Here is a 21,908-nt window from a genome sequence, read left to right as displayed (position 1 = left end):
GAAATAAGTGAAACTTAAGCCCATGCTTAAGTGCTTTGCTGAATCAGGCCCTCAATTAATGACAAAGATAAAAAATCATCACTGTTTCAGAAAAGGAAAGATGTGAAAATACAACAAACCTATTTTAAAAACCAGCCACCTATTGAAGGCAAGAGACACCAAGAATCCATACTCAACACTACACCTTCAAAATAATACAATACAAGAAGCTGGAGAAAAAGGGACCCCATTACATGTCTCCAGTTCTGTCCCCCACATGCCGAGCCATAGACAAAGTGTATGGTTCTGCATGGGAGAAGTCAACTGTCTGAGTTAATGTTTGAGCTGGCTTTGAAATCTGAGCAACCATCATGTACGATCTCTGGAGTTCACCACCATGTTCAGTGTAAGCTACCATTGCTTTAGGAATAAATGAAATAGCTTGAGTTTATCCATGTAAATTAAAAGAAAATCCCAGCAAACCATAAAAATACAGGACCACATGGAAATCATTGATGCCTCATGATACGGAGGTGTAGGTAAGCGGAGAGATCATACTGCACACCTAAGGAAGAATAACTAGAGCGGTCTGAAAAATGCAGAAAATATTTTCCAACAATATTTCATTTTTTTTTCATCAAACATTTCAAATTTTCAAACAATGTTGACCACTCTGAGTTGGCTGAAAAGCATAAAAATATCACAAAACTTTTCAAACAATTTTCGCAAATTGGATTTTTAAAAAACTATCTTTAAAAACAATCCTTTGAATGATACATGGCATAACCCTCAACTTCTAATCATCTAGGAATGCAAGTCAAATGGTTCAGAGTACAATAACACAAAGTAAGACAACACACAGAGAAACAAATATTTCTATGTTGTTCTCAATAGCAATATTATATTTGTATTGCATATACACTTTTAATAGAGCATATTTTGCTGCCAAATGTCTTCACTAAGAATATGTGGTAGGAAAAAAAGTGACTATCCCTTTTTTGTTTCTTACTGGGATTCCATTCAGGTCTCCAACCATTGTTTCATCCACCAGTACAGTAAACATCCCAGCCTTGCCTGTCCCTTCATGATGGGTTGCGAGATTATGCAGTTTGCAAGCACACAGACCTTCACTGGGCCCATGTCAAGTAACAAGTAAACCTCTTGCTTTGATGTAATCCAAATCAAAATCCCTACCTGCTCTTGACTCCTTCAAAGGCGGTTTTCTGGCAAGAATTTATTGGATGATTTATTCTTTGCTGAAAGACAGAGAAAATAAAGAATTTAAATAACACACAAATAAACAGTTTACCTGATTGTGATGGAACTTTTCTACCTTTGGGTAAAAAGTATCAGAGATATTTCAGGTTTATTTTCATTATTCTGCATTATGTGCAACACTCATTTACAATGAATATTTCTTTCCACCCAATTTTATCCCTTTGGCAAACTCTCTATCACATATTACTGTATTTTGAATTGGGATGGATGAACAGATTGAGATAATGTAATAGACACTTTTTATGAGCATTTGCACCCCATAATCAAACTAAATCTTTTCTGACTTTCAAAACAAAATTTGCATAACTTTCCCCCATCATTTTGCATAGCTTTTCTCGCATTATTTTTCATTTAATTCACACTATAATTGGCTAGTATGTATGTATTCCACTGCCCTCTTTCTGCATAGAAACAGAGTCGCTCAGCTATGTGTTATAGGCCCTGTATTGCTAATGGTGATTCTATTTTAGCTTAAGAGGTAAGTGCCTATGCTTTTGGAGCAGGATGATCTGAATTTATCCCCTCTGTCACTTTGAAGTTCTAGTAGCCATAGTGTGGAGCATAGTAATCACCAGGAACGTTGTGAGAACACACGTGTTTTTCCTGGATTCAGTCCGGTCTGAAAGCCAAGGGGCCAAAACAGCAGGAGGAAGCCTGTTCCTGGGTTATTTCCTGTCCAGCCACAAACAGAAGCCCCAGAACTCTCACAAAACCCCCGTTTGGGTGAGATTTCCAATCCAGTTTTGCAAACCCAAAGGTGTGGATAATTTAGATAATGGATCACTTTGATTTGGATAAAGTAGATAACTTAGAAGAAGTAGCAACCTTCCCAGTGAGTGCTCCACCAACTACTATTTTAACATAATATCTTTCTCCCACCTGGCCCATGTGACTGAAAAGATGTTCCGCTTTGGTCTATTGCGTGAGTACTAAAGATATTGTAGGACTTCAGAACAACCAACAGGGAGGGTGTCCTCAGAGAGTCTAGCCCAGATTGTACAATGAGTCCAATGTACAATGGACATGCTGGCCAGGATTTTGGGAATTGAGTCCATGCTGGGTGAATAGCCATGCAGGGTAGACACTCTCAATAAAGTTCATAGTTATATGCCTCACTACATCTCAGTGCCTTAACTTAAAGGAACTCCTGGGGAACTAGGACAAAAACACCCCCAAACTTTAAGTAACTTTGGATCTGGATCCAAACTTTGCAGTTCGAGCCCATCTCCAACTAGAGCTATCTCCTCTCAAAGTCCTGTCCTAGCATACACTGCATCTTGTAAATAATCTGGGAGAGATTCTTTTGTCAAGATATCTAGTTTTGTTGTTCCAAAGTCCTGGGCAGAAGCATGAAAAGGGTCTCACCAGGATGTTATACAACCCTACTTAACAAACCAGAGTGTGCCTACATGAAGGAGGAAAAGCAACTGTTGTAAACTTTGAAGAGGCTATTATGAAATAAATAAAATGGAAACCAAAATCGTTTTAAAAGTTACCAATAGCTCAGTGTCTTAAGTGTTAATATAGACAATGAATTTTAATGGTACTGCAGAAAGGATGGCATCATGTTATTATTTATTATTTGTATTGTGGTAACACCTATTAGCTTGAGTAACTATTCAGCATCCCATGGTGCTACTCATGGTACAAACACAGAACAAAAAGGTGATCTCTGTCCTGAAGATATTATAGTCTTAGCAGATGGAGAACAAGTAACCAGCCAAAACAGCACTTGTTTTAAGATCAGAGATGTAACGGCAATTTGGCCTGATTTAATTTGAACTTTACTTACTATATTGAGAGGTCAGACAATAGCATTTTATACCCAGGCAATTTTTTCCATGCTACACTATTAGAAATGAAGGTCTGCCATCAGTTCATTATAGAGAGGGGCCATAATATAGCACGGAGCAGCTACTGGCTAGATGTCTCACAGTCAGTGCCGATGACAGGGTCCACAGCTGTAGATTCTCACCCAATCAACAGAGTGCAATGTCAACTGAAGGTGTTAAAAGGTTTCTTATATTTACTAGCCATTCACCTTTGGAGATGCAAGTTCACTAACTATCTTCCATAGGCACATGAAACTTCCAGTGAGGTCAATAGGAACATAGACATTTTACCAGACCAGGTAAGAGCATTTGTTCACCAAGTCCAGTATTCTGCTTCTTACTCATATCTTACTGTGTTAACCTTTGAGCTGATGACCCCCTACATCAGCAATTCCCACAGACTCACTACAGTCTGTATATCTCCATTTAGATCTTCCAAATGTACTGCCATTAATTTCATGGAATTACCACTAATTCTAATTCTATCACTAATTCAGAGTGAAAAAGGGAACAGATCAGTCTTCATTGTAATTGCCACATCATAATTTTGAAAATCTCAGTCAAGACCCCTCTAATTCTTCTCTTTTCCAAGCTAAATAGTCCTAATTTCTGCAAACTTTTCTCATGTGCACTCTACGGTATGTCATAACTTCATTGCCTTTGTCTGGACCTTTTCAGGCTCAGCCAATACTCTTTCTAAGGAGATCAAAGTTTGAGACAGGAGTCCAGCCAAGGGCATACACCATTGGTTTTATATACCATATTTTCTGTGCCATTTTGTTCCCCTTTTTAAAAAGCATTATATTAGCTTATTTGTTTGTGAAGAAGGGGACGAGTAAATTGTAGAAAAAGAAAGTAACCTATGGCCTTTACATTTCAGGTTCAAAGCTGGACGAATCTCAAGTGAAAAATGAGCCTTGAACCTAGTGGTATCACAAAAACACTATACAATTTGGAAACCTCTGTCCACCCCTCTGCTCAGGAAAGGGACATATTGCAGATCTGAACTTAACTGTCTTGACAGAGACAGTGCACCTGCCTTCACTATCATTTACTCATTCCACTTCTGTGATCCCCTCACGGTCACCAAATTTTCTCCCAATATTTAAAAACAATTACATGGAAAGAAACCGTTATGCACAGCACAGATCTCATATACAGTGAAGGAGAATAGGGCAGAGACCCCTCTTTAATTTCCTGTGGAAGACCCTCCTCACTATTCCTCAAAATGTGAACATGAAATGCCAACAGCTAGTTAAACTGAAATTGCTGGGCCTACAACCCTTTCTCTCTTTCTGTTAAGGTGAAATACTTTGGCGAGGAAATGGTCTTTTTGCACCAGATGGATCCCCCTAGTAACTTGGTAAATCCAGTTCTTAGGCTTTGCCACAAAGAGGCTTAAAATCAATTAGCAGATATTTTTAAAGGGGGTTTCTGTGATGAAAGAGGAGCGTGAGAAAGGCCATTGATTAGGAGCTTTTCAATGCTTATAGGCCAAAAGGATGAATTATAGTTTTTAAGAAAAGTGCTTTATAAATGGGGTGATAAATGGAGTGCGGTGAAGCTTACAAGCAGATGCTTCAATATTACTTTGTTTTTAAGCCTTTGTGAACTATTTTCAGGATTCCATTTTCAGCATTAATTCATATTTATGCAACATTCCTGAAGATGAAAATAATCCTCCTTTTCCCAGCAGTATAATTAACAGGGTGGTCTGTGGCGCCCTACAGGTAATGGAGGAACAGCTGTCCCATCAGACTCCATTTTCATTTGGCATGTCAGATTGCAATTCTGGAGATGAGTAACTGGGTCCTGGAATAGGACTTTTTAGTGCATCAGCAACCAGCAACCTTCAGTTCAACTCCCAGGTTCTGATTTTATCTTTGATTGATAACGTATGCACATGTACTGGACTAGCTCTGTAAAAGGCACCTATCTTAGCTGGGCACTACAAAAATGCCTCGATGTTAGGAGACTTAGAGCTGAGCAAATACTTCAAAAATATCCTTCAAATATTTGCTCAGATAAAATGATGAATTCACTTTGTGCGTGTTTACTTTCCACAAGCATTCTGGCAGAACTGTTTGAAAAAACAGCAAATATTACACAATATTCACAGAAAGCAAATTTTGAACATGAACATTTTGTTTATCTACCCTGGAAACCTGATTCTAGAAGCTACTGTCCTCCAATCAGGGTATGTCAGTAATACCATATGACCTATATAACCAATCAAAACCCAACCAACTCAACTCAGATTTACCATACTAAATCGCCACAATAAAGTCTCATGTGTAATCTATAGAACAAGGAAAATTTGCTGAATGTTTTCAGCAATAACTTCAAAAAACAAACATCTGAGAAAATGGTGAAGTGCTCGTAGATTGTTTACAAAGAGAGAGTGTAAAATACAATTTTTTGCTATGAATACCTCAGGTTCCTTTGCTATTATAAGCAAATTAGAGCATTACAATGCCATTAGATATTATTTACCCCGGTACAGCCATGCAAAAAGATATGGTCCCTGATTTAGGAGTTTGCAATCAGAAGTCATCCTATAAATATAGGGAAGAGGACTGGAGGCCCTAAGACTTGTTAACAGACAGTAAAGATAGTACATGTCTGGTAGTTCCATGGTTTTCTCTTTCTTATACGTGTTTGAAAGGGAAGGCGAGGATTGGCAGGCTATTTCATCACATGGGCAGATAGTGTTTTTCCAAAAAGAGGAATTAGAGGTTTTGGACGATCAAGCAATACGATCCCAGATTTCTGTACAATACATAATAGGTGGCCATAAATATTAAATGGTTTACTTATAAACCTCTTGGGACAGATGGCTAGATCTGAACTAAACCGATCATAAAATCCAAGTGACTTATATGTGCATAAACTGTTGGGTCTGAGAGTGAATAAAAGCCCTATTTTTGTTTGTAAGTGGTCTGCAGGGAACTTGTTAACGAATCACAGCATCCTTGTCTACACTATCCTTTTTCTCTTTATTTTTCCCACTGTTACCATCCCTGGTGCAGCTCCACAGTTGGTATCAACAGTGGGAGCACTACCATAGGTAGCCACCGGTATTTTAACTCTCTCTAGAGTTAATTCTCTAGGCCTGCTCTCGGCAGCCTTAGGTGACAATGTTTAAAGTCCCAGCAGAACTGCCTACACCATGGGTCAAGCTGCTCTGGTGGTACCAATACTGGACATTTTAAGAAACTAGTGGCTAGTGTGGAAACAACTGAAGATGTTATTCAAGGGCCATTAAAACCAGACAGAGAGGAAACCAGAGGCACTTTCTGGTGGGGGAAAAGAATATGCATTTGGAAGATAAAAGAAATCTGAGCCACATGAACTGGATTTCAAACCAATTTCTACTGGGGTGACATATAAATTTGGTACAGCCTGATTCTTTTAAGTGTTAAGCCTCGGTACTTTGTAGACATTTGCAGACAAAAGCTGGGACACCAGGAGGAAGCTGCGAGCCCCAGGAGAGAAGGTGTTCATCTTGCTTATGACAGATCCCGTAAGTAAGCTATAGGGACTGCTCTGCAACACATTTCATAGGGGCATGCTACATTATTATTGTTCTGTTTAATCAGTCTTTAGCCCTGGATTGTTCTCTGTATTTTCTGTTCTATGCCAATGACTGTAAATGTAGCTTTTATTTGAAAATAATCTGAATGAAAGGTGCTGGCCAGAGGTGGAATACTCACTGTCGGGCAGCATTGACAAAGGCGGGTGTGAGGAAAAACAAACAACTCAAGCAGTAGCACACTTGGTTTTACATATTGTAACAGCTCACACATAAAAACAGCTCTGAAAAACATGAAGATCGGTATCCAACAAGATGGTAAATAGAAGTACGAGAAAATACTCTGAAGTGTAGACACTAATGTGTCTGAAGCCTGAAATTTGGTCAAGTATTTTTGCCCATCACAACCTGCAGATCAGTAATTGAGAAGGACACTTCCTCTTTCTTATATTGAGTCTGTCTGAGACTGATGATAGTGGCAAGTTAATTAATTATCTCCAGCATCAGTTTACTTGAAGATTTTTTTTTCCAGTAACCCATCAAAGAATCTTGATAGAGGCCTTGATTAGGGGGATAATGAAGGAAATCTCCAGTAGATTAGATCATTTCTAGTCTAATTGCAGCCATTGTTAACATGGGCTGCTTTCGTGGTTCTGGGATTCATGTCAGGGAAATTTCATGAGAGTGTAAATCCACCTGAAATGTGATATTTCAGGATAAATTCAAGTAACTGCATGTTTATCATATTTCTGTCAATATAATGAGAAAAAAAAATCAGATCAGCTGATTCAATATTGGGAAGAGATTTTGTATGCATCCCATCTTGTGATCTCTCAGGCCATGGGAATGACCGATATTTTGAGCTCAAATCACAGATGGTTTGGGATCCCTGAAAATATGGTAGGGGAGCAGGAGGGTACTCACTAATGTAAAGGGAGAGTGGGGATTTTGATATCCACATCTTTCTCTGTGTCTGTAGGCCTCTTACTAACATTGACCATTTAATACAGACTATAAATGGGGTGGTTCATCTTAGTCCTTTTCACCACTCATCTGCTTCCTTCTCTGCTGCAATTCAGTGATTCCCCCTCCTCTGAACTAGATTGTCAGGGCACCAGAATGGGGAAAGTAGATCCTAATGATAGGATTACCATTCGTCCGGATTCCCCCGGACATGTCCGGCTTTTTGAGCTAAAAATAGTGTCCAGGGGGGAATTTGTAAATGTCCGGACTTCCCCCCCTCCCCCCATGCAGAGCGTGCGCAGCTAACCGGGCAGCCGGCCGGATGGTGCCACTTACATGGGGCTCTGACAGCCAGAGAGAGCCCCTCCTCCACTTCCCCTGCAGCAGAGCTCACTCCCTCCCTCCCTCCCTGCATTCGCAGATCATCTCCGGCAGTCTGGAGCTCCTCCCCCGCTCCTCCTCCCCTGCTGCCCAGCGTGCCGGGACGAGCGGCAGGGTAAGGGGGCCAGGGGGTCGGAGAAGGGGCAGGGAGGTTCTGGAGGGGGCAGTCAAGAGACGGGGGGGCTTTTTGGGGGGTGTGTGGATAAGGTTTTGGGCAGTCAGGGTACAGGTAGGGGGTAGAGTCCTGGGGGGCATTTGGGGGGGAGGTTTTAGGAGGGGGCAGTTAGGGGACAAGGAACAGGGAGGCTGAGGTAGGGGGTGGGGTTCCGGAGGGCAGTTAGGAGCAGGGGTCCCAGGAGGGGACAGTCAGGAGACAAGGAGCGGGGGGGGGGGGGGTTGGGAGTTCAGGGGGGGCTGTCAGGGGGCAGGGGTGAGGAGAGGGATCAGAGCAGTCAGGAGACAGGGAGCAGAGGGGTTTAGATGGGTCGGGAGTTCTGGGGGGGGCTGTCAGGGGGTGGGGAGTGGTTGGATGGGGCGTGGGAGTCCCAGGGGTCTGTCTGGGGGTGTGGGTGTGAATAAGGGTTGGGGCAGTCAGGGTACAGGTAGGGGGTAGGGTCCAGGTAGGGGGTAGGATCCTAGGGGGCCAGTTAGGATGGGGGGAGGGTCTCAAGAGGGGGCAGTCAGGGGACAAGAGGCAGGGAGGCTTAGGTAGGGGGTGGAGTCCTGGGAGGCAATTAGGGGCAGGGGTCCCAGGAGGGGGCAGTCAGGGGACAAGGAGCGGGGGGAGGGTTGGAGGTTCTGAGGGGGGCGGGAAGTGGGAGGGAGTGGAAGGGGCAGGGGCGGGTCTAGGGCAGGACGGGGGCGGGGCTCCTCTCATCCTCTTTTTTGCTTGCTGAAATATGGTAACCCTACTAATGGGCTGCTGAAATTACCTGGCAAACCTACTTCCTTGTTGCATTTCTAAGAGTGAGCTTGTAGTGAGTAGAACAGACATGGAGAAAAACTTGCATAGATTGGATTCACCCCAGTCAGAACAGAGACGCAGCAAGACTAACAGAAAATATCATAGCTTTCCTTATCTCACATGGTGAGTATAAGGCTGCACATGAATGATGAAAGTGCCGGGGCAAGCTCTGCCTTGTCTTACATCCCAGTGGGACAGCATGGAGTCGTCAAGGCAGCATTTGGCCTGCTGTGTGCAATGGGGTGGCCAAGGAACTGTTCCACAATTCTGGTAGTGTGATTCGTGTGTGTGTGTGTGTGTGTGTGTGTGTGTGTGTGTGTGTGTGTGTGTGTGTGTGTGTGTGTGTGATACATTTTGAAAGAACCAAAAACCTGTGAGCTTCAGCCTGAGCCAGATGTCCCTAGTGACTATGTCATTTTGTGCTGAACAGACATTCATGGAAAGTTAAGTCTCTATCCACAGAACAGAGAGACACTGAAGCAAGGTCCCCAATACTACCGTGCGTCATTGCTTCTAGCAACAAGCTGGTGCGTAGAAGGAGGCCAATGGATGCTAACCACGATGGTGGGTCTTGTCCTGTGGATGAACGTTCATTGGGAATGTGAGTCCGTCTAGCAATTCCTTTCTCACCGGCCACTCAACGGCTATCAGGTGGGTCACCACTGAGCTGGATTCAAACCAGCAACTGAAAGATGAAAACCTCCATCTCCCAAACTGTCCCCCTGGCTGGTGTCCCCAGTACAAATTCCCTTTGCCTTCGAAGTCCTCTGGGTATTTTAGGGTCATTTTCCTTCTGCCCAAACCATGCACACTGTACCAATCTAATAGCGGGAAGAAATAAATGGCCAGGCTCTGATATTTCAGTCTATTGGGCAGATCTCTCTCACACATAGATAAGACCCCAGACCATGCCCAGAAATCCCCGGGGAACATTTAAGCAATCTCTTTATATTATTTTAAGATGATGCTCCAGATATTTTCCACAGTGTTTGGTGTTCAGCAAACTAGTCCTGGACATAGTTACACTGACTGTAGGGATGCCCAGATACCAGAGATGCCATTCTATAAATGCCTGGACAGCAGAAACAGAAAAAGGAGTAAAGGTCTGACGACAATGCAGTGATAATGATGGTGAAGTTTTATCTTCGTAAACAGAACACAACATGAAAGGAGAGCATCACCATCACCACCTTGCAGTTAGTAAATGTCCCACTCTTCAACATGAATGTCGGTTGCCTTATTTTCTATCTGGTAAATGGTAGATGATGGGAAGAGACCTGGCTTCACGTCACTGCACTGCTACCATCATTCTATAACTGCAGATTGGATCCATGCAAGTGGCCTTAAATAAAAAGAGAGAGGTGGGGAAGTAGAAAGTGTTTTATGGGATTAAATGTCCCAGTCTGAAGTAAAGCAATTTCCTTCGGTCTCCTGCCATTTCCTTGTGGAGGCTTATCATCTCCAGCTGGGACGATATAAAGCCCCATTTAATCGAGATCCATTTAACACTGAATCACGCTAACAAGATTACTTAGCCAGGGCTAATTCTGCATTTGCTGAAGTGCAGTATCCAGGGTGAGTAATCTCTACATGCTGGTGGCAGGTTCAGAAACAGGTTAGCCAGTGGCTTAGCATCACAGACAAAACATGGAAAGTACATGGAGGACCATGACAATAAAAACCCAGCCAGTTTAGCCTATTTGGCTATTTCCTTTCCCCTGTTCCATGTTATTTGAGATCATTGCAGAGAGGGTTTCCTCATTACCCCATAGGATCCTAAAAGGGGAATTATTTTCTTTGTCCTCTCTAGCAGCTGGGCAGGCAATACAGTGAAATCCTCTTCAGTCATTATCTGTTAAGTGCATAGCATCCTTTTGTGAGTTAAATAGCACAGTATTTTTTTGCCTGGGACTGAATTCAAAAGGTTTTGCCTTCCATCAGGAGATAACTCAAGATTTGAGGACTAATTGAATACATTTATATGCATACAAGTGATAGGCATTCATACAATTTTTTAAAGTAGATTCTTACAATTCAGTCATTTAAAAATATAGCACTAAGGGCTCTATTATTTATGATTATTATTAATGGCAGCAACATACTTCACTCACAGTGTGTGTGAAGTGCCTTTTTTTTTTATAAAAAAAGTGGGAAATCTGCTTTCCAGGATTCATAAAACACCATCATAGTGCCATATAATAATTACAAGAAATAATCAACAATACTAACACTTTCCATGTCTTTACTGCCTTGCACCTGAGGCTCTCAGAGCGCTTTAGACAGGTAAATGGGCCCCTCAGTACCCCCAAAAATGCTCCCAAGCACTCAAAAAATCCATGGGCAGAGCTAAGACTGTTGTGCTGTGATGAAATATGTATTTCTTTATACATGATAAGAATAATGTGTTTGCTTATTAGGTGGGCAGTGCAAGATTTGCTGATGATCTCAACCATTCACTTCCTTACCTTTTAATGCATGGATTTTGGAAACAATATGATCGTTAATTATACTGTTGTCACTTAGCCACCTTAATTCCCCCCCCCCCTTAAATAAATGAAGGGGTTTTTCCTGTTTTGTTTTTTTAATCTTTGGAATTTCACAGGCCATTATTTATTTATTTATACATACATACATACATCTTGCATCTTTCCCCCCTGCGTAGGCAAAGGAAGACACAATCTTTAAAATTGTAAATAAATTGGACAGGCGGGTCACCAGATTGTTAAGGAACTCGATGGAGGAGAAGAATCTAATAACGGCTCCTACAAATCTCTGCCTTGTTCAGGACCTGATCCAAAGCCCAGTGCTGTCAGTGGAAAGAGTCACATATTGACTTCAGTTGCCTTTGGATCAGGCCTTCACTGTGCTTCTGACACGTTACTTAGCTATGTTAGACATGAGTGCATGTACAGCATAGCCTACTTTCACTTAAATATTAAGCATAAAAAATTCATAGCAAATGAAGTGTCAGAACCCAGAGTGGAACTCAACAATGACTAGAATTCAGCTGTTTTGTTCCACAGCCAATATCTCACCCACCGTGCCATAGTATCTGCCAGCCAAGTCCTATAGCAAGTTACTCAGAGTTAATTTTTCAAAAGTGCATGTGTGACTTAGAAATCTAAATCCCATTTGAAAAGTGACTTAATATTTTGCGGAAACATCTCTGATTTGAAGAATTTTTGTCAAACCAGAGGCAGGGTTCTTGGTGGGCTACTGAGAAGCCAGAACTTCAAGAGCCTCCAGCTCCAGGGTTCCAGGATCTGCAGCTCTGAGGCAGCCCCAATATGCCAGGGCTTCCAGGCTCCCTGTCATGGACCCAGGAACCTGAAAGTCCTGGGTGCGCCAACTCTAACCAGGGCTTGGCTACCAGCTCCACAACAGGGCACCTGAAAGTCCTGAAACAGGCTTTCTAGATTCACAGCTCTGGAGCAGGCCTGCTCTGCAGACTACCCCAGGGCTGGGAGGGTTTCCAGGCTCCCAGGCCAGCTTGTTCCCATGCTGCTCACTTCCCAAGGCATTTTGGTGGGGCATCCAGGAGAAGGAATAGCCTAGATTGAGGCCAATAATATATTCTCTGTTGCTATTTTTTTCCCCCTCCATCAATTCATGGACACGAATTGTGTCTAGTTGTGAAATGATGCCAGTTGCATAAACATTTTACAATTCCTGCCCTTGAAAAATATCTTTTGCACAAGTCAATGTCAAAATCTACTTACATGTTATTTTGTGGCATAATGTGATTTTGTTGGGCAGCTAGAGGGACACAAAGGAACCTTAGACACTGTGCACATTTCAAAAAGGTTATTTAAAGCCTTTAAATTTCAATTTTCTTTTCAAAATTTTCAGCAAACTTTACAGTTGCCCATGAGACTTAATCTGAAACATTAGAAAGCATGAGAATTTTTTCTGTCTTTTTGAATTAATTGGAGGGGATCAAAATCAGCCTTAAAATGAGACCAGGTTTACATAGGAAACCAAGGGAGTTCTATTTCATGTAGGTACAGAGGTCATGCAGGGAGACCCCTGTTATATGTCAGCTGTAGAATGAGCCTCATGTCCTTTCTAAGCTGCAACCAGACAATAGAAGATGACATACATACATGAGATGCATGTATGTACAATGGAAAAGGCAATGGGGGTCTAGTGACTAGGGCACTGGACTGGAAGTCAGGAGACTTGGGCTTTATTTCTGGCTCAATCATTGAGCTAGTATGTGACCTCAGTCCCCCCTTCTGTAAAATGGGGACAATTTTGTAAGGTGTTTTGAAATCTCTGTTTGAAATTCGTTAAGTAAGAGCTACGTAAATAAGTGCCCAGCCACGCTCCAAGTGAAGCCCATGGCTAAATCATTCACTGAAATCAACAGGATCTGTTGATGGGTCCCAAACAGTACAAGTCATCAATAATTTTGCTTTCGTTACAGTCGATTTTCTTCATATATAGCTAGCACATGCATTTCCAAGGAGATATGACTCCGCGGAAAGTGTAAGAGGTAGTAACATGAAGAGCTGTGTCATGGGGCAATTGGCCCTTGAAGGGGAGTCAGGGCCTAGCTTGCACACAATGACCCCGGGAAGAACCCCCTGGGAGTAACTGATTGCTTACATGGCTGTTTAATGCCAAAATATAGTAACTGTCAATCAGCAGGCTTGGCAGAATTCAATCTTTATTTTTTATAATTTAGACGGATAATATCAATGTTTATTTTAAAGCATTTTTTTTCAATTTTGTATCTATTTAAATTTAACAGTTGCCAGAAATTATGGGAGAGGGGAGGTCAGACAATTATTTAATGACAGGAGATGCTGAGATTCAAAAAGTTAAAGCTTTCTAACCATTAAAACACAAAACTGTCAGGATCACATGTCAAAATTTACAAAGTCAATATTCTTAAATCAAACTCTAGCAGCTTTTTTCTTACATTGCCTATCTGTACATTTCGATCCTCATCAATGGAAACTTTTTTTGGTCGGTTTGCATGGTAGGATGAGATCAACATTTAGCAATAAAAGTCTAATCCTTCCAAGCCTATCAATCCCTAGAAGAGCACTTGCGCCCTATAAAAAGGCTGCCTGAGGATACTCCCATGAGGAAGGTGCCTTTAAGGAGAAGGGATTTGTAAGGGGGAAGGCAACCTTGTAAGTTGAGTGTCCACATGGAGGGAATAGGAGTAGCCCAGGGGAAGGAACTGGGAGGGCTCCAGAGAGAGGGAGAGACTGTACCCCACATGAAAACAAGTACCCTAAAAAGAAGGAACTGAGACTGTTCCCTAGTGGATGGGAACAGGAATATCCTGAAAGAAGGATCTGGAGGCAGTTCTCCAAGGGAAGAGAGCAAGAGCAGTCTAGAGTCTTGGCTTCAGATGAGGGGCTTGGCTTGGAACGCCCTGTGTCTACCAGATTCAGAAGTTAGTTGGACTGATCCCAAGGTGGCAGAAATACCTGAACAAAGTCTTGCTTATGCTTTTGTTAATCTTTGTGGTCGATAAATGAGACCCTCTCAAGGGGTTGCTCTTTTATGCATAGAAGCTCATGTGGACTTGTCTATACCTAGGTGAGGGGAAACTAAGGCAGGGCTCACCTATGGCTTGACAACCAGACACTAGAGGCAGAGCTGGACCATCCACAAGTTGGCCAAAATATTTTGGCCTAAAGTTTTTTTTATTTTTTATTTTTCAGTTCACCAAAAAAAATCGGGGGGCGCGGGGGGGAAATCATTTTGGATCAACCCCCCCCTTTTAATTTTCAGAAGGCCAGTGAACTGAAAAATCAGGTATTTACACAGAGCTAGTAACAAGCTATATTTTGAGTGAGAAGGAAATGAACACTTAGACAAAAGTCAACATTTCAGAGCAGGATGGTATTGTTAAGTGAATCAAGAACAGTTTGATGAATTTTCTTCAAACTTTGTGGAAACATTCTCCTTTGCCTTCAGAGTAAATATTTCAATTTTCAGGTCAATCCAATTTTACAATCAAAGTTATATGGGAGACAAAACAGATTTTTATAATGGAAACCAGCTGCACCTTGACACCTCTCCATAATAAGCTAGTGTTCTAGTTTTCTTACTGACTCAAGCAATACTGAAACCATATTTAGCAACAGACAGATTAAAATGAGAATTGTGGAAGCATGAAGTCTTGTTATTTGCAAGGTTTTCCACAGCTGAGGCTCAGCCATGCATTGATTGCCAATTCAGATCACGAAGTTTGTCCCTGTGGAGCCTCCATATGTTTCTCCCCCTGGAGGAGCTATGAATGTCAATGCACCCGTTGGCGTGCAGTATATGCAAGTCCTCCAGAGGATGAAATGAGAACTGACATTAATTGGCCACCATTGCCCTTCGTAACTTTTAAACATTGTCCAATATTTTTTTTTATGAGCCAGGAAAAATAAAGCTGTATTTAGTGTGACACACAAACATGGTATTGATAGATAGATTCATATCTGACTATTCGTTATATGGAAATGTAAGGACTAGCCACATAAAACGTTCACATAACATAACAGGTGAATGCATAGGCGCGGGAACTAGGGGTGCCGGGGGTGCTGCAGCATGGAGTCCCGGCTGCTGTCCCCTCACCCAGAGGCTCCGCTGCTGGCCCCGAGTCCCAGTTGCCGGCCCACATGTGGGGTCCTGGCTGCTGGCCCTGCACTCGGGGCTCCGCTCCTGGCCCTGCACCCAGGGCTCCGTCCCCGCCCCTAGCTGTGGCCCCGGCCTCGGCTGCCTTACCCCTGTCCATTTCCCCCACTCTCGGAGCCACGGCCCTGATCCCAGCCCCAACTCAGCATTCCCACTCTAAAAAGTGTTCCAGCGCCACTGGGTGAATGAGTACATAGATTGCTCAACTTTATAGAGTACTTGGTATTACACTGAGAAACTAGTGTAGAAAATTACCATTGAAGTTGTAGTTTTAAAAACATTTTCTTCATTCCCATTTCCCAAAATATGCAAACTAACCACTTCTACGGAACCTTCAATTGGAGGATTTCAATGGGGTTTTACCAACATTTATTAAGCTTCACATCATCCCTGTGAGACAGGTTAGTATCACTGACTGCATTTTGCAGACAGATAAACTGAGGTATAACAAGATTAAATAAACTTGTTTTAGGTCACACACAGCAAACCAATGGCAAAATCAGGCATAGAACCCAGAGGGCCTGTCTCTCCTTCTCTAAACACTGCTACCTTCCCTCTCCCTTTCAGGAATCTATAACGTTTTATCTGATCTTATGCTATCATTTCTCATTAAATGATCACCTTCTTGTGAGACTATGAGCAACAGTTTTGTCCATTAAAACCTTATTTTGCCAGGAATAGTCAGGGGCAGAGTTTATATCTCAGAGTGCAGTAAGGGGATTTTTCCTGGAGAGTATTAAAGGAATATGTATACTCAGTGGTATAGTTTGCTAGTGATTAAGTTCTGTGGTTTTTTTAAGGTTCAGAGTTTCAGTTTACATAAACTTCCCAATGTTTGCGTGCTTACCTGGATTATACTCGAACTATCCCAAACTCCTGAATCTCCAAAATTGGTCTGGAAATCTCAGGAGAACGAACTCCTGTGAGGTTTCCTATAAATTCCTGTGTAAATTGGTGGAAGGATTCTAAAGCAAAGAAAGCCTAGACTCTGATCCTGCAAAGACTTGAAGCATGAATAGTCTCATTCAGTCTTATGGAATTCATCACATGCTCAAAAGTTAAGCATGCATCTAAGTCTTTGCAGGATTCAGGCTTTAGTCAGCAAGTCTCTTGCCTGGTATTTATTCTTGAGGGCAGTGTTTATAAGGAGGGAATAAATATCTGGATGTAACCAGAAAATAAAATACAGAAACTCCCCAACTTGTGTTCAACCCAAGCCCATGATGACTGAGTATAGAGCATCATCTTTCCAAAGGCCCTCTCCTGCCCTCTCTTTACAAAACAGCCATTCCTATATTACAGAACTACCTCAGCGGACCTGTGCAGGAAGAGAGAAAGATTGAGCTGGTTAATCTCCAGGTCACTAGGAATCACAAAGTGCTCCTGCATCATGTCACATCTTGCTTCTGGGTGGACTGGTAAAACAGCAAGAACAGCTGGTTTTTTTATGGCATTACAGCATCTCCACTTCCAGTATTGGCTGCAAACCGGAAGTTCAGAGAGGTACATAAAAAAATCAGAGATGGGTCCAGAACAGAACCAGAAAATCAGATCCAGACCTGAACTGCATGGCTATTAAAAATAAAAACAATGAAAAAGTTACCCAATATTTTTTAAACCTCAAAAAAAAATTGTTTTAGGCTCTGGGTGAATTTTCAGGTCCACTGTTACTTTATCTGATCAGGTTCAAGCACACCTTAATTTGGGAACTGCCATTTTCTTCTGTCCTGTTCTTATATATGACAAGTGTGAGTTTCTTTAAACAAAGTAAGCTTTATTCTCCCCAAACCCTTCTTAACTTCAGCGTTCTGTGTATCTAGCATGGCACATATTGATCTAACGTAGGTACTTACATGGCCTCATTACCACAGTATCTGAGCACCTCACAATTTTTAATATATTTATTTTCACAATACCCTGTGAAGTAGGCCAGTGGTGTTATCTTCATTTCACAGATGGGGAATTGATGCCCAGAGAAGCTAAGTGACTTGCCCAAAATCACATAGGAGGTCTGTGTCAGAGCAGGAAATTGAACCTAGGTCTCCAAAGGGCCATGCTGGTACCCACTGGACCATCCTTCCCCTACATGTCTGGTTATGGAAAGAATTCTAGACATCAGGGCCAGCTAGCTCCAGGCACCAGCTCAGCAAGCAGGTGCTTGGGGGGGCCATGGGGAAGGGGCGGCCCGTCGGGCTCTTCGGCGGCGGGTCCCTTGGTCCCTCTCGGAGGGAAGGACCTGCCGCCAAATTGCCGCCGAAGAAGCAAGCGGCGCAGTGGAGCTGCCGCCAATCGCAGCTTCCCCCCCCCCCCCCCCGCTTGGGGCGGCAAAAACCCTGGAGCCGGCCCTGGTAGACATGCATTTTATTAGGCATGCATGTCTTCTATGGAAGTCTCAAGGGAATGCATCTGATGAAGTGGGTTTTAGCCCACAAAAGCTTATGTCCAAATAAACATGTTAGTCTCTAAGGTGCCACAAGGACTCCTCGTTCTTTTTGCTGATACAGACTAACACGGCTATCACTGTGAAACCTGTCAAGGGAATATGACCACCAGATTTTTGTAAACCACTGAGGGTCTGAGTTCTTACCAGCAGTGACTATCTTGCTTCTTAGCCACTTCCAAAGCCTCCCTCAGGAGCATAATTCCTAACCCTAGATAGGTCTGCCCTGTGACCAGGCTATGGTGATCTCTTGGTGTTGTAGTCTTTCATTACTGAGTGATAGCTGCACTCTTTGAGTCATTGCTTCACGGAGGGTGATATCCAAATTTCTACATTAAAACTATAATCATTTTTACCCTCTTTAAATAATTCTGGCCCTGCTTCTTGTACTGCTGCTACAAGTCAAATAAAGTAAAGAAGCGTGCAAATTCCAGCAACAATGTAGGCAGACTTCATAGCACCCAGGATAAAAACATGCAGCAAGTCAGCCTGCCCATAGCAAAAGTACATGTAAAAATATGTTGTAAACCTCCCAGAGCAGAAATATACAATCATGGTGAAGGGAGAACCTTGAAATGTTCTGAGTTTGGTTCAGATAAGCATCCAAAATCACCCACAGGGCAGTTTTCAGAGAGGTTGAGCAATAAACTGCACTTCCCCTCTGCACTGCACAACTCTAGCTACAACTGAGACAGATGACAACCAGTTTATAACAGGAGTTCATTGCTAGATTTCTAAACTGTGGTGTCCAACAACAGATGCATAATAAAGGCAATGGATTAACTCTTTCTGGAATGCAGCCATTACTGGTTGTTCTACTGCTCTCACCCTAACTAAAATACGCCCAGCCTCATTTATAACTCAGCATTTATTGAAGAATTGCTTCTTGTTTGTTAAAGAAAAACCACACAGTCTTAGCTATAACAGAGAACAGACATAACACAAACCACAGCAGAAAATGGAACTGATAGAAATTTATCAAATTTTGGAATTTTTACAAAATAAAGAAATTTGAAAAAAAACTCAGGAGAAATTTTGGTGTTTTCAAGAAATTTCCTCCTTGCTTTAAACCAACTATATACATTTTAATTTCAAATTGAAAAAAATAGATTTCAAAAAACATTTTGATAGAGGTGTTTTTTTTTTAAATTTTGCAAAACATTTTCCTCCATTTCAGGTCAGTTCTAGCAGAATGAGATGAGTAAGGCAGACAATAAAGATTCTGTTTAGTCCCTAGACAACTTATTTTTATTGTAAACATACTGTCTCATTATATTTATAAATCTTACATTTTATAATATTACAGAAAAACTTGTTTCAAGTCCTGCCTTTGCAGTTCACATAATAGAAAGGGAACGTGGTCAAGTGGCTACTTTGGGAGTTCTGGTGTCTGTTTACAGCTCTGCCACTGATTTAATCTATGACCTTGTGAATTCACTCTGGGCCTCAGTTTTAAATGTGTGCAAATACTAACTCTGCTAATATTAACAGGAGGGAGGAGGAAGGGTTACAGTTGCAAGGATTAATTAATTCACATCTGTAAATTGCTTTGAGATCTTCAGATGGAAGGCACTAAACAAAGTGAAAATTATCATTACAATAAAATAAATGAAACTGGTAAACCAACCTGGCTGAATCATTCACTGTGAATTCAGCTCTTTTTTGGGGGCTGTAAATCTATTAACAACCAATCCACTTTACTGGTTTGAATAATTTTAAGACTCCGACTTACTGGTGAAGTGTTTAATTTGCCTATTCATTACTTGTTATTCAGCGAATGCGATTGGTTACATAAGTCACCATGTTATTGTTTCTGTTCCCAGACTGGATGGCTAAACCTTTATTAAGTAAGAGAATAATGAATACTCTTGTTGGCGTATTAAAATGGGTGACTGGGTGAAGAATAGTCACTCCCTATACATGTCTGCAAACAAATCCCTATTCAAATGAATGTTCAATAGCGAGCAACAGTGGGTGCACACATGATTCAACTGAACAATGTTGGTTCATAAACACTGGTTTTCACGGTTTCACTTGCTCTATCTACACATTTGCTTCAAATATGGAGGTGGCCAGCCAATGACTGAATATCCGGCAGTACAAAGAAAAGCCCCCAGAAACAAGTTAATAAATAAAAGCTAATGAAAAAACAAAGAATTAAACGAACAAACATGCCCTGTGCACACCACCACCCTACTCACTTTGCTTGAGCTGTATCTTTCCCCCCATGTCCTTTATTTTTGTGTCTTTACAGAATGTAAGTTCTTCAGAGTGGGAATTGCATTCTCCTACAAGGGTGTACAGCTCCTAGTGCAGTGGGGCCTTCGGATGCTCCTGCATTATACATAAACAAGGGAGATCCCACTGGGCTTTCAACTGGGTCCAACCAATGGGAATTTTATAGTAACAAAATCCCATCCTTTACCACAACTGTACTTTGGTACAAAAGTCAAAATTCTAGCAGCTAGTCGCATTCCAAGCTTCTCCCTCAGCAGATGCCAGAAACCAGCTATGCTTGAAACCCGCCATCCTTGCTTAAATAGGAAAAAGCTCACACTTACTCAAACCTGCCACCTCTTGCCTGTTTTTGCTGACTTCATGGCTCCCCTTTGCATGTAATTATTTTGGTATGCTGGTGTTAATGATGTGTCCAGTTCAGTTAGTCTGTTCATCAGTATTGTTGGTCATTTGCTGTTTCTTTGTTTCTTGCCTCCTCAAAGGTCACAACATCATCAGCAAAATCAAGTACAGTTCATCCATTATTTATCAGGCCCAGCCTACTGCTCACCTGTCCCTCATTTCAAGGCCACAGCTCATTTTAAACCCACACTTCCCTTCAGCCTGACAGGCAGTTGGTGTAACTTTTGTCAGTATAAAATATGTATTAAACAGACATGCTGAATTGTGAAAATGAAGTACATGGTGTTAAGTTCAGGAATCCGGTATAATTTTAAACGTCCTGTACTTGATCCTTGCTATGGGTCCCTGCCTCATGTTGTGTCCTGAGGAACAGATGACTGCTTGTAGGTAGACGTGTGTGATGACTTGCCATTTGCTAGGGTCGCTATATGACATAGGATTGCAGCCCATTCTAATCCCCAAAGTACGGATTAGAGAAGGCAGCCTGGTATCGGTCTTTTCCTTGACCTAACAGTCATCATGCTCCTACAAGAGTGTCCTGCATGCAATCTAATTACAATATTGACTGTCCTCCTCAGGAGCAATATCACAGTATAGGGTTCCAAAGGGAGACCATGTGGATATTGTCAAATGTCTTGTGAAAAAAAAAATCAATAAAATTCATCATGTATCCACAGTGGAACACTAGTACCTTTCCAATCGGAGTCCTCAGGATGTCAATCTGGCCACTGCTGGAGTTAAGCACATGCATGATGCATGAGGTGCCCCGGAGAGTTTGGTGGTACAGATGGGACTTAGTGTTGTCAAAGCCTGCAAGCTCCCCGGGAGGCTTTTGAACGTCAACCCCCTGAGAAGTGCAATAATCTTCCAGAAAATGCATGGCCTTGGACTACCTTCTTTCTGTTACAGAACAAGCCCCCAAGGATAGGCTTGTGAGTTTTTTTTTTTAAATGGTCTTAAAACCCTGGACACAAGTGGAAATGTTCTGAATTAGCTGTCACAGAAGCAACTCCAATGTCAATAACCCCCAATACACACATACATTACAGAAAGCTAGTGTGAATAAGGACTATTATTGAGAGGTATTCTTCACACAACACTCAGGTCACTCTGTGTCAGCATTTTTCCCCTGTAACCTGCCCCTGTGGCTTAGTTGATGATATTTATCATATCTATTGCTTATGCTGAGAGGAAAGCCAGGAAAGTACCTTATAATGATACATACCCCTCCACAAAGGAGGGAGAGGGAAGTGG

The 21,908-nt window shown here is 42.0% G+C and overlaps 1 protein-coding gene across 17 annotated transcripts in view; it reads right to left on the bottom strand.

Annotated features, from left to right (window-relative positions):
* TNRC6C (trinucleotide repeat containing adaptor 6C) overlaps nt 1-1,230 on the bottom strand; it is a 380,854-nt gene extending 379,624 nt beyond the window's left edge. For all 17 annotated transcript variants that reach the window (XM_065562714.1, XM_042841169.2, XM_042841170.2 and 14 more), the window contains exon 1: nt 1,174-1,230. The gene's annotated coding sequence lies outside the window, so the exon portion shown is untranslated. The remainder of the gene's footprint in view (nt 1-1,173) is intronic.
* Nucleotides 1,231-21,908: the final 20,678 nt, after the last annotated feature.

This window comes from Chrysemys picta, chromosome 12, assembly GCF_011386835.1.
Source record: "Chrysemys picta bellii isolate R12L10 chromosome 12, ASM1138683v2, whole genome shotgun sequence".
NCBI lineage: Eukaryota > Metazoa > Chordata > Testudines > Emydidae > Chrysemys > Chrysemys picta.
Note: the sequence above shows the minus strand (reverse complement) of the source record. Positions and strands in the feature narration are given on the sequence as shown.